Source organism: Chrysochloris asiatica, unplaced genomic scaffold (assembly GCF_000296735.1).
Source record: "Chrysochloris asiatica unplaced genomic scaffold, ChrAsi1.0 scaffold00190, whole genome shotgun sequence".
NCBI lineage: Eukaryota > Metazoa > Chordata > Mammalia > Afrosoricida > Chrysochloridae > Chrysochloris > Chrysochloris asiatica.
Window position 1 is genome coordinate 2382217 of NW_006408708.1, and position 13913 is coordinate 2396129.

General features: G+C 39.7%; 1 pseudogene; it reads right to left on the bottom strand.

Moving 5' to 3' along the window:
- Positions 1-641: 641 nt before the first annotated feature.
- Positions 642-1818, bottom strand: LOC102823779 (annotated as a pseudogene).
- Between the last annotated feature and the right edge of the window lie 12095 nt (positions 1819-13913).

Consider the following 13913-nt stretch of genomic DNA (forward strand, 5'->3'; position numbering starts at 1 on the left):
TAGCATAGGATGTGCCAACAACCATTTTTATAAGCAAATAAATTATTTAACTACTTGAGTGACCATTTAATGGTGAATTCCAGGTTCTTAACATAGTAACTGTGGGTTCAACTACACCATGGTTTCTGAAAATGGGTTCTCTGCCCCCAAGCAGTCCTCTAAGATTAGATAAGTAAATTGAATGGAATCTGGCATCACCCTGAAGGAATTCTAAACTTCATACTGTGGTATAGTTTTTCAAGATGGTTTCAGAGTAGACTAACTTTACACAGCACATGAAAAAAAAGACATTCATTCAGCATCATGATCTGACGATTACATTTAGCAATCAAAAGCAACAGGTGTGTGTATGGGGGGGGGGGGATCTACATTAAAACTTTTTGTTGGAATGCTTTATGCTTTCCACAGAACAGAAACTAAAATAACTTGTTATACAATTAGGCACAAATACAGTCCTCGAGGGTTTTTTGTTTTTGTTTTTTGCCCATACACATGAGTATTGTCTGAAACATGTCTTCTTTGTAGCAGCTAGGCCCTGCCACCACTGTGCTTGGCTGAGTTCACAAATCTGTTGTAACCTGTAGCTTCCCTGTCACTTCTCTGGCTCTCCTCTCCTGCTAAGCTTTGTTTCTTGACAATCATTATAACCTTCTGCCACTCCCATAGCTACTGCTGCTGCTTGAACTGCCATAGCCACCTTAGTTTCATGGTTTTGCAAAATATTGACCTCCACCTCCATAAGGGCCAGCGCTTCTGCCTCCAAAATTTCCTCCCTTCATGGGTCCAAAACTTGCAGATTGCTTGTTGTAATTGCCAAAATCATTGTAGCTTCTACCACCTCCAAATCTGCTTCCACTACTACTACCAAACCCTGTACAGGGTCGCTATGGGTCAGAACCGACTCGACGGCACTTAACAACAACAACAACAACTACTACCAAAGCCACCTCCTCCGTTGTTATAGACGCCACTCCCACCGTAGCTACTACCCTAGTTACCATAACCCTGCCCACCACTTCCATAGCCTCTGTTTCCTCCAGAGTAACCAGGGCCGCCTCCTCCATTACCACCATCATTACTAAATCCATTACAACCATTCTCACTGCCTCCATATCCACCACCACAGCTGCCACCAAAGCCACCTCATCCACTGAAGTTTCCTCCCCAACCAAAGTTGTCATTCCCACCAAAACCACCACCACCGCCACCACTGAAGTTTCCAGAACCACTTCAGTCTCTTTGACTGGAAGAGGCACTGGTCATCTCTTGCTTTGACAGGGCTTTCCTTGCTTCACTGTTGTGGCCATTCGCAGTATGGTACTTCTGGATAACAAGCTTATCTAGAGAGTCATGGTCATCAAAGGTTACAAAAGCAAAGTCCCTCTTCTTGCCACTGCCTCGGTCTGTCAGGAATTCAATCACTTTAATCTTCCCATATTGCTCAAAATAATCTCTTAGGTGATGCTTTTCGGTGTCTTCTTTAATGCCACCACCAAAAATCTTTTTCACAGTTAAGTGGGCACCTGGTCTTTGAGAGTCTTCTCATGAAATGGCCCTCTTTGGTTCCACCACTCTCCCATCCACCTTGTGTGGCCTTGCATTCATGGCTGCATCCACTTCCTCCACAGTAGAGGAAGTGACAAATCCCAAAGTCTCCGGAGCACTTGGTGTTTGGATATCTCATCAGCACACAATCCGTGAGCATCCCCCAATACTCAGCATGGTTCCTCAGACACTCATCTGTTGTTTCGAAGCTCAACCCTCCAATGAGAGTTTCCACAGCAGTTTGGGTTCTTTAGGAGACTCTGACTTAGACATGACAGCAGTGAGGAAAAAGAAAAAAAAGAATAACGATGTTTCCTCTGCACCATCCACAAGCAGAAAGAGTAGGCCAATGAATGTATTGCTCTTTCAGTTGTTTTTAATGTTGTTCAGTGACCTCTGGCATTTTTGAGATACAGGTAAGAAGAAACTGAGTTGAGTATATTTAATTTCTGTAAGCAGTTATATTTTGAGTATATATTCAGTTTGTGTTGACAGACGTATTTTTGTGGTTTACGTTGTTATTAAATAACATTGAGTCAGTTTCAATTCATTTTGTTGTTGTTGGGCACCATCAAGTTGGTACAAACTCGTAGTGACCTTATACACAAGAGAACAAAATACTGTCTGGTCCTGCAACAACCTCATAATTACTGCTACACTTGAGCCATTGTTGTTGCCACTGTGCCAATCCATCTCTTTTAGGGGGGTTCCCTCTTTTTCACTGATCATCCACTTTACAAAGCATGATGTCCTTATCCAGGAACTGATCCCTTCTTATGAGATGTTCAAACTATGAGATAAAAATTCTGGCCATCTTGGCTTCAATGAGTTTTCTGGCTGTACTTCTCACAACATGTATTTGTTTGTTCTTTTGGCAGTCCATGATACTTTTAATTTTCTCCTCCAACACCATAACTCAAAGGAATCTATTCTCCTGTAGTCTTCCTTATTTACTGTCCAACTTTCACTTGCATATGAGGTTATTGAAAATACCATGGTTTGGGTTAGACACCCCTTACTCCTCAGACTGTAATCTGTAAATTTTAACATTTTTAAGAGGTTTTGTGCAGCATATTTGCCTAATAGAGTAATTTTCCTAATGCAATAATTCATAACACATCATTTGGCTTCTTGTCTGCTGCTTCCATGGGTGTTGATGGTTGATCCGAGCAAAATTAAGTCTTTGACAACTTCAATCTTTTCTCCATTTCTCAAGATGTTTTTCATTGCTCCAATGGTGAGAATTATTTTTCTCTTTATTGTGTTGCAACCCATGCCAAAGGCTGTGGTCTGTGGTCTTCATCATTAAGTAGTTTAAGTCCTCTTTGCTTTCAGCAAGCAAGGTTGTATCATCAGCATATTTCAGGTTGTTAATGATCTGCCCAACAACTCTGATGCCACATTCTTCTTCATATAATCCAGCTTCTTAGTTTCTGAGCAGACAGACCGAATAAGTATAGTGAAAGAATATATCCCTGGATGTATTTAAATTTAAAATTAAAATTCCTAAATTTTAAAGAATTCAGTGTTCCCTTCTCTTTGAACAGCTGCTTCTTGATCTATGTGCAAGTTCTTTATGAGCACAAGTAAGTGTTCTAGTACACTCATTCTCCTCAATGTTGTCCATAATTTGTCATGATCCACACTTTCAAACAGCTTAGAGTAGTTAATAAAATACAGGTCAATCTCTTTCTGGTTTCATCAAAGATCCATCTGATGTCAGCAGTGATATCCCTTACTCCACATCCTCATCTGAATCCATCTTGAACCTCTGGAAGTTCCAGGTCAGTGTACTCTTGCAGCCATTTTTAAATGATCTTTAGCAAAATTTTACTTGCATGCAATATTAATGAAATTGTCTGATGATTTTCACATACTGTGGGGTCACCTCTCTTTGGAAATGGCACAAAGATGGTATGTATTCCAATTAGTTAAGTGGAATGTCCAAATTTCTTGGCATAAATGAGTGAATGCCTCCAGTGCTGCATTGATTTGGTGAAAGGTTTCAACATGTATTACATCAATTCCCAGATTCTTGTAGTTTACCAATTCGTTCAGTGCACCTTGACTTCTTTCTTCAATATAATTGACTTTTGATCATATGATACCTCTTGAAATGGTTGAACATTGATTTTGATACAATGACTCTGTGTATTTCTTCCATCTGCTTTCTGAATCATTCAACAGTTTGTCCATTGTTGTTGTTGCTAAGTTCCAGTGAGTCATTTCTGATTCATAGCAACCCTGTATATGGTTTCCGGGAAGCAGCTAGTGAATGCCAACTTGGGGTCCAATGTTTATCCTACAGTGCCACATCATAGAATCCTTCAATATTGCAAGTCAAGGTTTGAACTTTTCTTTAGTTCCCTCAGCTTCAGAAATGTTCAGTGTGTGCTTCCTTTTTGGTTTTCTAACTCCAGGTCTTTGCACATTTCACTATACTTTTTGGCTTTGTCTTCTCAAGCTGCCCTTTGGAATTTTTTGTTCAGCTCTTTTACCTCCTCATTTCTTACATTTGCTTTAGCATCTCTAGTCTGAGAGCACGTTTCAGAGTCTCTGATGACATACAGTTTGGTCTTTTTCTTCTTTCTTTTATTCTTAATGACCTTTTGCTTTCTTCATGTATGATGTTCTTGATGCCATCCCACAACTCTTTTGGTCTTCTGTAATTAGTGTCTAATTCATCAAATTTTTTCTTGAGATGATCTCTAAATTCAGGTGGGATATGTTTAAGGTCATATTTTGGCTTGTGTAGACTTGATTTCATTTTCTTCAGCTTCAGCCTGAATTGTATATGAGCAAGTCTGCCCCTGGCCTTGTTTAGACTGTTGATATGGAGCTTTTCCATCATCTCTTTCCACAGATGGAGTCAATTTGATTTCTGTGTATTACATCTGGTATGGCCCGTGTGCACAGTTTTCATTTATGTTATCTTAAAAAGGTATTTGCAATGAAGAAGTGATTGACCTTGCAAAATTATATCATGTAATCCCTATCACTACTTCTACCTCCAAGGCCATATTTTACAATGACTGATCCTTTCTCGTGTTTCCAACCTTTGCATTCCAGTTGCCAGTAATTACCAGTACACCGAGATTGCATGTTTGAGCTATTTCATACTGAAGCAGTTGGTAGAATTCTTCAATTTCATCATCATTGGTTTTAGTGTTTGGTGTCTAAATTTTAATAATGATTGTACTAACTGGTTTTCCTTGTAGGTGTAGTATCCTATCACAGACAGCATTGTACCTGCAAGATAGATCTTGAAATGTTCTTTTTGCTGATGAATGTTATGCCAGTCCTCTTCAATTTGTCATTGCTAGCATAGTAAAGCATGTGAATATCAGATTCAAAATGGCCAAAACCAGTCCATTTCAGTTCACTCATGCCTAGGATATAAATGTTTATGCATTCCATTTCATTTTTGACACCTTCCAAACTTCCTAGATTCATACTTCTTACATTCCATTTTGCAATTATTAATTCATGTTTATAGCTGTTTCACCTCATTTTGAGTGTGCCCCATCAGCAAATGAAGGTCCTGAAATCTTACTCTATTTATGTCATCATGGTCAACTCTAATTTGAAGAGACAGCTTTTCCACAGTTGTATTTTAAGTGTGTGCCAACCTGAGGGGCTCAGATTTGGCACTATGGCTGACAATATACTGGTACTGTTCATCATGCTTCAATATTCAATATTCTGATGCTATCTGACAGTGTTCCACTGCTATTCATATGGTTTCAGTGAGTAAATACCCAGAAGTAGTCCATCTCTCCTTCTTCCTACTCTGTCTTAGTCTGAAGCTCAACAGAAACCTATTCACCATGAGTGACCAGGGACATAGATTCTAGAATCATAGCAACACACAAGCCACCTCAGTATGACAAACTGACAGACGAGAGGTGGTCCAATTCCTAACAACCCTGTATAGGATTTCCAAGGAATGGCTGGCAGATCTGTACTGCCAACCTTGCAGTTAGCAGTCCAGCACTTATCCTACAACCGTACACCAGGACTAATGCCCATTGTGTGGAGTCATCTAGCTTCATAGCAACCAGAAACAGATCCAGATAACCATATTTCAATCTGAAGGTATCCTATAATGTCACTATAAGATTGGGTAGTGGAGAAGTGACAAAGTTTATTGAACAGCAGAATCTAGGCTTTGAATTTCTAAATGTTTGTAATGGTAGCTGACTCTTGATTATTGTTATTGCTACTAATGTTGGGTTTTCTTACTCTATGTTGTTGTTGTTAAGTACCATCAAGGCACTATTGACTCATAGCAACCCTGTATAGGGTTTCTGAAGGGGGCTGGTGGGTTTGAACTGCTGACTTTGCAGTTGACGTCCAGTGCTTATCCTACAGTGCCATACCAGGACCCCATAAATAATAGCCTGTGATTGTTCTCATTTGGGTGGTCTTTTATTTCCACAGGTTTCCTGGAGGCTCCACTGAGACACAATCTACACTGACCACTACTGCAGAGCTATACCAGGTATAGTAACCACAGAAGCCCTGTGTACCTTGCTGTTTATTGCTTACAGCTTGTAGAATCCACACTTGGATAACAAGCTAACATTGGGTCTGAACTCCAGGCTCAGTTATGAGGACAATCAAAGCAGTTCTCCCAATGGAGGGAACCATACATACAGAAGCAACTTAAGAAAATTACCATCAGCTTTGGCAGAAGTTATTATTACTATCTCAAACCTAAATAGAATATTATCAAAAGCCATATGCCCTTGATTTCAGTTCATGATCACCCCATTTGTGTCAGAGTAGAATTGTGCTCTATAGGGTACGGTCTTACTTCCAAAGATTCTCTTGGAGTGCTCAAACTGCCAACTTTTCTGTTAGCAGTGGAGCACACTAACCGTTTGCACCCATAAACTCCAGATCAGTCTTAACTGATTGGCATAAGTAGTAATAGATAATCTCTTTGTTCTAGATTTCTTGTTTATTAGTCATGATGGTGTCTATGCCATTACTAATATCTCTTTGCTATAGCTGAATGAATGAAATAGGTAAGGTGGGACAAGGTATCCATAACTTTAATGAAAAAAAGACCCCAAAACTATTTATCTCTTTATGGCTGAGTCTCATGGCCTTTGTTCTCTTGGTGTGGTTTGGACCATTAGGGTTCTTGGTTCCAAAGAATCTGACAGGGACTACTAATTGTTTCTGATTTTGTCATGGTGGGCATGATTTTGATCCATTGGATTCTATCCAGAGTCTTAGATGCATCTGCACACTGATATTACTGTCTCATCTGAGGATTGCTATGATGATACAACAGCAAAAAGGATCTTCCAATATAACTGACTAGAGATAACTGAATAATCTCAGAATAATGAAGATAAGCATTATTTGAATTGGTCAACCTTTTGCAAGTGAGCAAATACCCAAAAGGAAGGAATGAGAAACTGACAATACAAATGGACAGTGATCAGAGCATACATGACAACAAGACTCCACAAGTGCTGTAGCATTCAACCCATGAAGCCACACCATAGCCTCTGCAGCTGTAGGCCCGGAACAAGCAGGTCTCAGTCAATGACTGCCAGCTTCTCCATTTTTTGGCCTCATTTCCAACTCAGAATAAACCAGAGAAAGCCAAATATTCCATAGATGGCACACCTCTACTAACCCACCTCTAGTTCTCCATGCTGGCAACCTACAAATCAGACAATCCGACAATATCTACACCCTTCTTTTTTTTTTTTTTAACTATAAACCTTTCTAACAGCTCCTCTTGTATTTGAATCTCTGCCAAATGAAAGTAATGGTAGCTTGCTTCCTTGCTATGGAAAACTGAATAGACATCCTCTATTTGTTCTCATTTGGGTGGTCTTCATTTACTCTGTAAAAATATACCTCTCTTATCCTATGATGAAAGGAGCTCTGATAGCATAGCGGTTAGTAGCATAGTGCTTAGGAATCGGGCTGTGAACCGCAAGGTCAGCAGTTCAAAACTACCAGCTGTTCTGCGGGAGAAAGATGAGGCTTTCTGCTCCCGTAAAGATTTCCAGCCTCGGAAATCCTGTACAGGGACCGAGTCCACGGCACATAGCAACAACATCCTATGATGAGGAGTCCTGGTAAGACAACGCGGGTTAATGTGTTGGATTGCAAAGTTGGTTTGAGCCTCAAGGTCGGCAGTTCAAGTTCACCAGCCGCTCCTCAGAAACCTTGTTGTTGTTGTAAAGTGCTGTCGAGTCGATTCCAACCCATAGCGAACCTGTATAGGGTTTCCAAGGAGCAGCTGGTGAGCTTGAACCGCTGATCTTGCAGTTCAAACGGCTTTGCAGTCTGGCGCATTAACCCACAGCACCACACCAGGATTCCACCAGAAACCTTATGCAGGGTAATTATAAGTCAGAACGGATTCAATGACACTTAACAACAACAACAAATATTACCGCAATAGTGTTCACAATGTGGGCTAGTTACTGCTACAGCAATGAATGAGGATGAATAATTTCTTTAAGGGAAGGGGAAAATAAATAAGGGAGAAAAGGATACATTCTACTATCATTTACCCTCTGGGTCATAAAGACTTGTTTTCCTCTCTTCCATATGCAAACTCCCTTCCAAATTCAAGGATAGGATTATAAGTGCAGGGATGGTAGAATCTCCACTGAGTAGTTTCCAACCTGTCTGGAAGGGGCTGGTGAAAGGAGATGGGGATAAGACTCTTGTGGTTCAATAGTGAATAATTGCTATCAGGACTGATTGTGAATGTTGCAAATGTAAAGGTAGACATTTTGTAATAAAATGAGGGGAGTGGTTGATCTTGTAGTCCAGGAGCAGAGGACCCTGGGACCATAAAGAGAAAAAAGCCAAGTGTGGAACCGTAACCATAGAAGCAGTGACACCAGAGATGAAGGCAGAGACATGACATGGAGAGATGGAGCAGTTGGGGACTCTGGACTCAAGGAAGGAGAAGGGATGTGTGCTGGCAGCCAGGAGGCAGGCTTGCAGGGTATGCCATTTGGTTGTTTGAATGGTTATATATCCCTGAGTGCTTTGGTGTACATCAAAAAAAGAAGGAAAACAGAGGGACTTTAAGCAAATGCTGTTCAATGATGATGAATTGAGGGGATTGTAATCGAAATACGATAGGATGAATGTAAAGCTGATGTTCTCCTATGTAAACGATCACTCAATTCACAATTAAAAACTTAAAAAAGAAAATTCTTTTTTAAGAATTAACTTGACACTCCTTCTTCAGACTGTAGGTTATTAACTTTCACCACCTGATTAAATCAATTCCTAGGATAGTGCAATTGGCTAAAGCTCTCTCTGCTACTAAAAGTTGAGAGGTTCTAATTCACCTAGAGGCACCTTGGAAGAAAGGTCTGGTGATCTGCTTCCAAAATATTGGTCATTAAAAAACCTTAAAGAGTGCACTTGTATTCCAATACAACATGGGATTGTCGTTAGTCAGAGTCATCTCAACAACAACTAGATAGCTAAATCCTATCAGTAATAAAAGTGGTCAAAATATAAGTATAATCTGCCCTCCAGATCAATAACTACATGCACAATGGTCCTTTCTGTTAGCTTTTTCTAATACAGGAGAAGAGAGTCAATTTTATCTTTTAAGCACAGCAACTGCTCATTTAGATATGCTTTTATGCCAAAAAGTAAAAAGGTGTTTCCTGTAAGTGGGTAAATTAGAAACTGTACCCCCACCACTGTGGGTAAATTGCAGTGAGAGAAAGAGACCCTTCAGTTGGGTGAATTAGTAAAAATGTCTCATGGACAAGAATGTATGGCTTAGCTAAAGAAAGTATCTTTGTGGGAAGAAAAATACATCTGTGAAAATGCAACACTTAGCCAGGGTTTTGGTTTAGCAAGTGCAATATGGGTCTGATTGTTGCCCTCACTCACCCCTTTTAACCAAGTGCTTTGTGTGGCCCATAAAAATACAATGAGTGACAGCCCTGCATCTGACATTAAGCATGGGGTGCAAAACTCTAATGTAAAAATTTTCCAATTCAGTATTGTTTCCCCACAAATTTCTCTCTCAGCTTCTACAGACCAGTGTCGAGTGGTTTAATTAAACTTTGTACTGACATGAGCCAGTTACTTGCATCCATTTTCTATTGAGAAAGGAGACTTTAGTAACTTGGTGCTTTGAGCACAATCAGACCTTTGTCTTCCCTGTAGGTAATATGTCATGTTTAGTGCCTTCTGATGGAGTTATTTATATACTTCCTTAATGCAGAAACAGCTGGTGAGCTGAGTTTTTCTCTCTCCCTCTTTCATTATCATTTTTGCATTTTGTTCTCCTTTCTGGTCCAAACCTCCACATTCAGATCTTTTACCTTATTATTCCAATTGACAGTAGCCATATCCTTGAAAATGTAGGCCTTTCTCAGACACCTGTTGTTGAGTGCCTTGTGTAGGAGACTTGTATAGTAAATGGCCTCTCATTAGACAGATTTGCCATATGTTGTCATAAAGAAGTCTTTCTTCAACTCCTTCATGTCACACAGTATCACACTCCGTGCAAATGTGCAGAATATTCCATGTTTCACAACACTCACAAATAGGACTGTAACATCACAAAAAATGATCCATAAACCAAGACTACTTACTTTTGGAAGAAGCCAGTGTCAAAGCATTGCAGGAACCTACACTGTAACATGGGTTCTAATTTTTCACATTTGTACAGTGTCTGCTCCAACGAAGTGTGTGTTCAAAGTACAAAAAGAGTGGCCGATGTCTGGTTTTTATTGAAATACACCTACTCAGAGTAGAGGATATAATCTTATCATAAGCCACAAAAAGCAACCCAAAATGGATATCAAAAATCAGTTGATGCTTTTAACAAACTTCTAAGATTTAAGTAGTGTCGTTTGAAAAGTGATAATTTTCACAAATTGTTACAAAAGAAAAAAATTGATCTGTTCACCTAGCAAAATAACACGAATGTGCTCAATGCAACCACACTGAGTCTGTGTGGCTTTACTAAGATGGCTATGGATTCTGCCAGCCACCACTCATCTGTCTGTCATATTCTGGTGGCTTGTGAGTTGCTGTGATTCTGAGGGCAATGCCACCAGTATTTTAAATAACCAGCAGGGTCACCCATGGACAGGTTTCAGATGAGCTTCCAGACAAAGACAGACTAGGAAGAAAGAGTGACGAACTACTTCCAAATCTTTAGTCACTGAAAACCTTATGAATAGCAGGGAAACACTGTCAGATACAGTGCCGGAAAATGAGGCCCTCAGGTTGGAAGGCACTCAGAATGTGACTAGGGAAGAGATGCCTCCTCAAAGTAGAGTTGACCATGATAATGTGAATGGAGTTAAGCTCGTGGGAGAAAAGCCCACAGAACCTTCATTAACTGATGGGTCACAACTCAAAATGAAGAACAATAGCTGTAAACATCCATTGAAAATCGGAACATGGAATGTACGAAGTATGAATCTGGGAAAACTGGAAGTTGTTAAAAATGAAATGGAACACATAAACATCGATATCTTAGGCATTAGTGAGCTGACATGGACTGGTGTTGGTCATTTTGAATCTGACAACCACATGGTTTACTATGCCAGGAATGACAAATTGAAAAGGTATGGTGTTGAATTCATCGTCAAAAAGAACATATCCAGATCAGTCATGAGGTACAATGCTGTCTGTGATAGGATAATATCCATGAGCCTACAGGGAAGCCCAGTTAATACCACTATTAATCAAATTTATGAACCAACCACTAAAGCCAATAAGGATGGTGATTAGAATCCAAAGGTTGGGAGCAAAGAAGAAGGATCAGTAGTTGGAAAATATGGCCTTGGTGATAGAAATGATGCTGGAGAACGCATGATAGAATTCTGCAAAACCAATGATTTGTTCATTTCAAATACCTTCTTTAGCAACATAACAGATGGCTATACACATGGACCTCACCAGATGGAATACATAGAAATCAAATTGACTACATCTGTGGAAAGAGAAGATGGAAAAGCTCCATATCATCAGTGAAAACAAGGCCAGGGGCAGACTGTGGAACAGACCTTCAATTACTCATATGCAAATTCAAACTGGAGCTGAAGAAAATGAAAACAAGTCCACGAGAGCCAAAATATGACCTTGAATTTATCCCACCTAAATTTAGAGATCATCTGAAGAACAGATTTGATACATAAAACACTAAAGACCGAAGACCAGAAAAGCTGTGGGATGACATCAAGAACATCATACGTGCAGAGAGCAAAAAGTCATTAAAAAGACAAGATAGAAGGAAAAGGTCAAAATAGATGTCAGAAGAGACTTTGTAACTTGCTATCCAGAGTAGAGATGCTAAAGTAAATGGAAGAAATAAGGAGGTCTAAGAGCTGAACAGAAAATTTCAAAGATCAATTCGAAAAGATATAGCCAAATATTATAATAAAATGTGCAAAGATCTGGAATCAGAAAGCCAAAATGGAAGAACATGCTCAGCATTTCTCAAGCTGGGGGAACTGAAGAAAAAATTCAAGCCTCAACTTTCGTTATTGAAAGAGTCTCTGGGCAAATTATTGAATGATGCAGAATGCATCAAGAGAAGATGGAAGAAATACACAGTCATTGTACCAAAAGAAAATGGTTAATGTTCAACCATTTCAAAAGGTAGCATATGATCAAAAGCAATGGTACTCAGGGAGGAAGTTCAAGGTGTATTGAAGGAATTGGCAAATAACAAGGCACCAGGAATTGATGGAAGAAAAATTGAAATCTTTCAAGAAAGTAAGGTGGCACAGGAGGCACTCACTCATCTCTGCCAAGAAATTTGAATGACAACTATCTGGTCGACTGATTGGAAGAGATCCATATTTGTGCCCATTCCAAAGAGAGGTGACCCAAAGGAATGTGGAAATCATCGGACAGTCTCTTTGATATCTCAAGCAAGTAAAGTTTTGCTAAAGGTAATACAGAAACAGCTGCAAGCATACATTGACAGAGAACTTCCAGAGGTTCAAGCCAGATTCAGAAGAGGCTGTGGAATGAGAGATATCATTGTTGATGTCCAATGGATCTTGGCTGAAAGCAGAGAATATCAGAAAGATGTTTACTCATGCTTTATTGACTATGCAAAGGCTTTTGATTGTGTGGATCATGACAAGCTATGGACAACATTGTGAAGTATGAGTATTCCAGAACACTTAATTGTACTCATGAGGAATCTGTACATGGACCAAGAAGCAGTATTCGAACAGAACATGGGAACACTGAATGGTTTAAAATGAAGAAAGGTGTGCGACAAGGATGTATTGTTTCACCATATTTACTCAATCTGTATGCTGAGCAAATAATACGAGAAGCTGGGTTCTGTGGAGAAAAACATGGCATCAGGATTGGAGGAAGACTCATTAACAACCTACGATATGCAGATGATAAAACCTTGCTTGCTGAACGTGAAGAGGACTTAAAACATTTACTGATGAAGATCAAAGAGCACAGCCTTTGGTATGGATTACATCTCAGTGTCAAGAAAACAAAACTACTCACCACTGGACCAATAAACAACATTCTTATCAACGGAGACAAGATTGAAGTTGTCAAGGACTTCATTCTTCTTGGATCAACTATCAACACTCACGGAAGCAGCAGTCAAGAGATTAGATGATGTATTTATTGCATTAGGCAAATCTGCAGCACAGGAACTTTTTAAAGTGTTGAAGAGCAAAGATGTCAGCTTGAAGACTAAGGTGCGCCTGACCCAAGCCATGGTATTTTCAATAACTTCATATGGATGCGAAAGCTAGACAGTGAATAAGGAAGACCATAGAAGAATTGATGCCTTTGAATTATGGTGTTGGAGGAGAATACCAAAAGTGCCATGGCTGCCAAAAGAACCAATAGATCTGTTTGGAAGAAGTCCAGTCAGAGTCCTCCCTGGAGGCCAAGATGGCCAAACTTCATCTCTCATACTTGGAACATATTGTCAGGAGGGAGCAGTCACTGGAGAAGGATATCATGTTTGGTAAGATGGAAGGTCAGAGAAAAAGAGGAAGACTCCCAACAAGATGGATTGGCCAAGTGGCAGCATCGATGGACTCAAGTATGGCAATAATAGTGAGGTTGGCCCAGGATCAGACACTGTTTCATTCTGCTGTACATAAGGTTGCTATGAGTTGGTGCTGATTCTATTGCACCTCCTAACAACAACAATGGATTCTGCAACACTGTGATTCTCTGTGGACTTTAAAGATTCTAAGAGCATGTAATCCAGGGATGAGTGTCCTATAGGCCTCATTCGTTTTAAGTTTATTTGGTGTGAAGACAAAAGAAGCTGAATTTGTTTGTGTATCATTTATGATGTTTCCAGCTACAACTAACAGAGGCCTCAATTCAAACTAACCAGAATA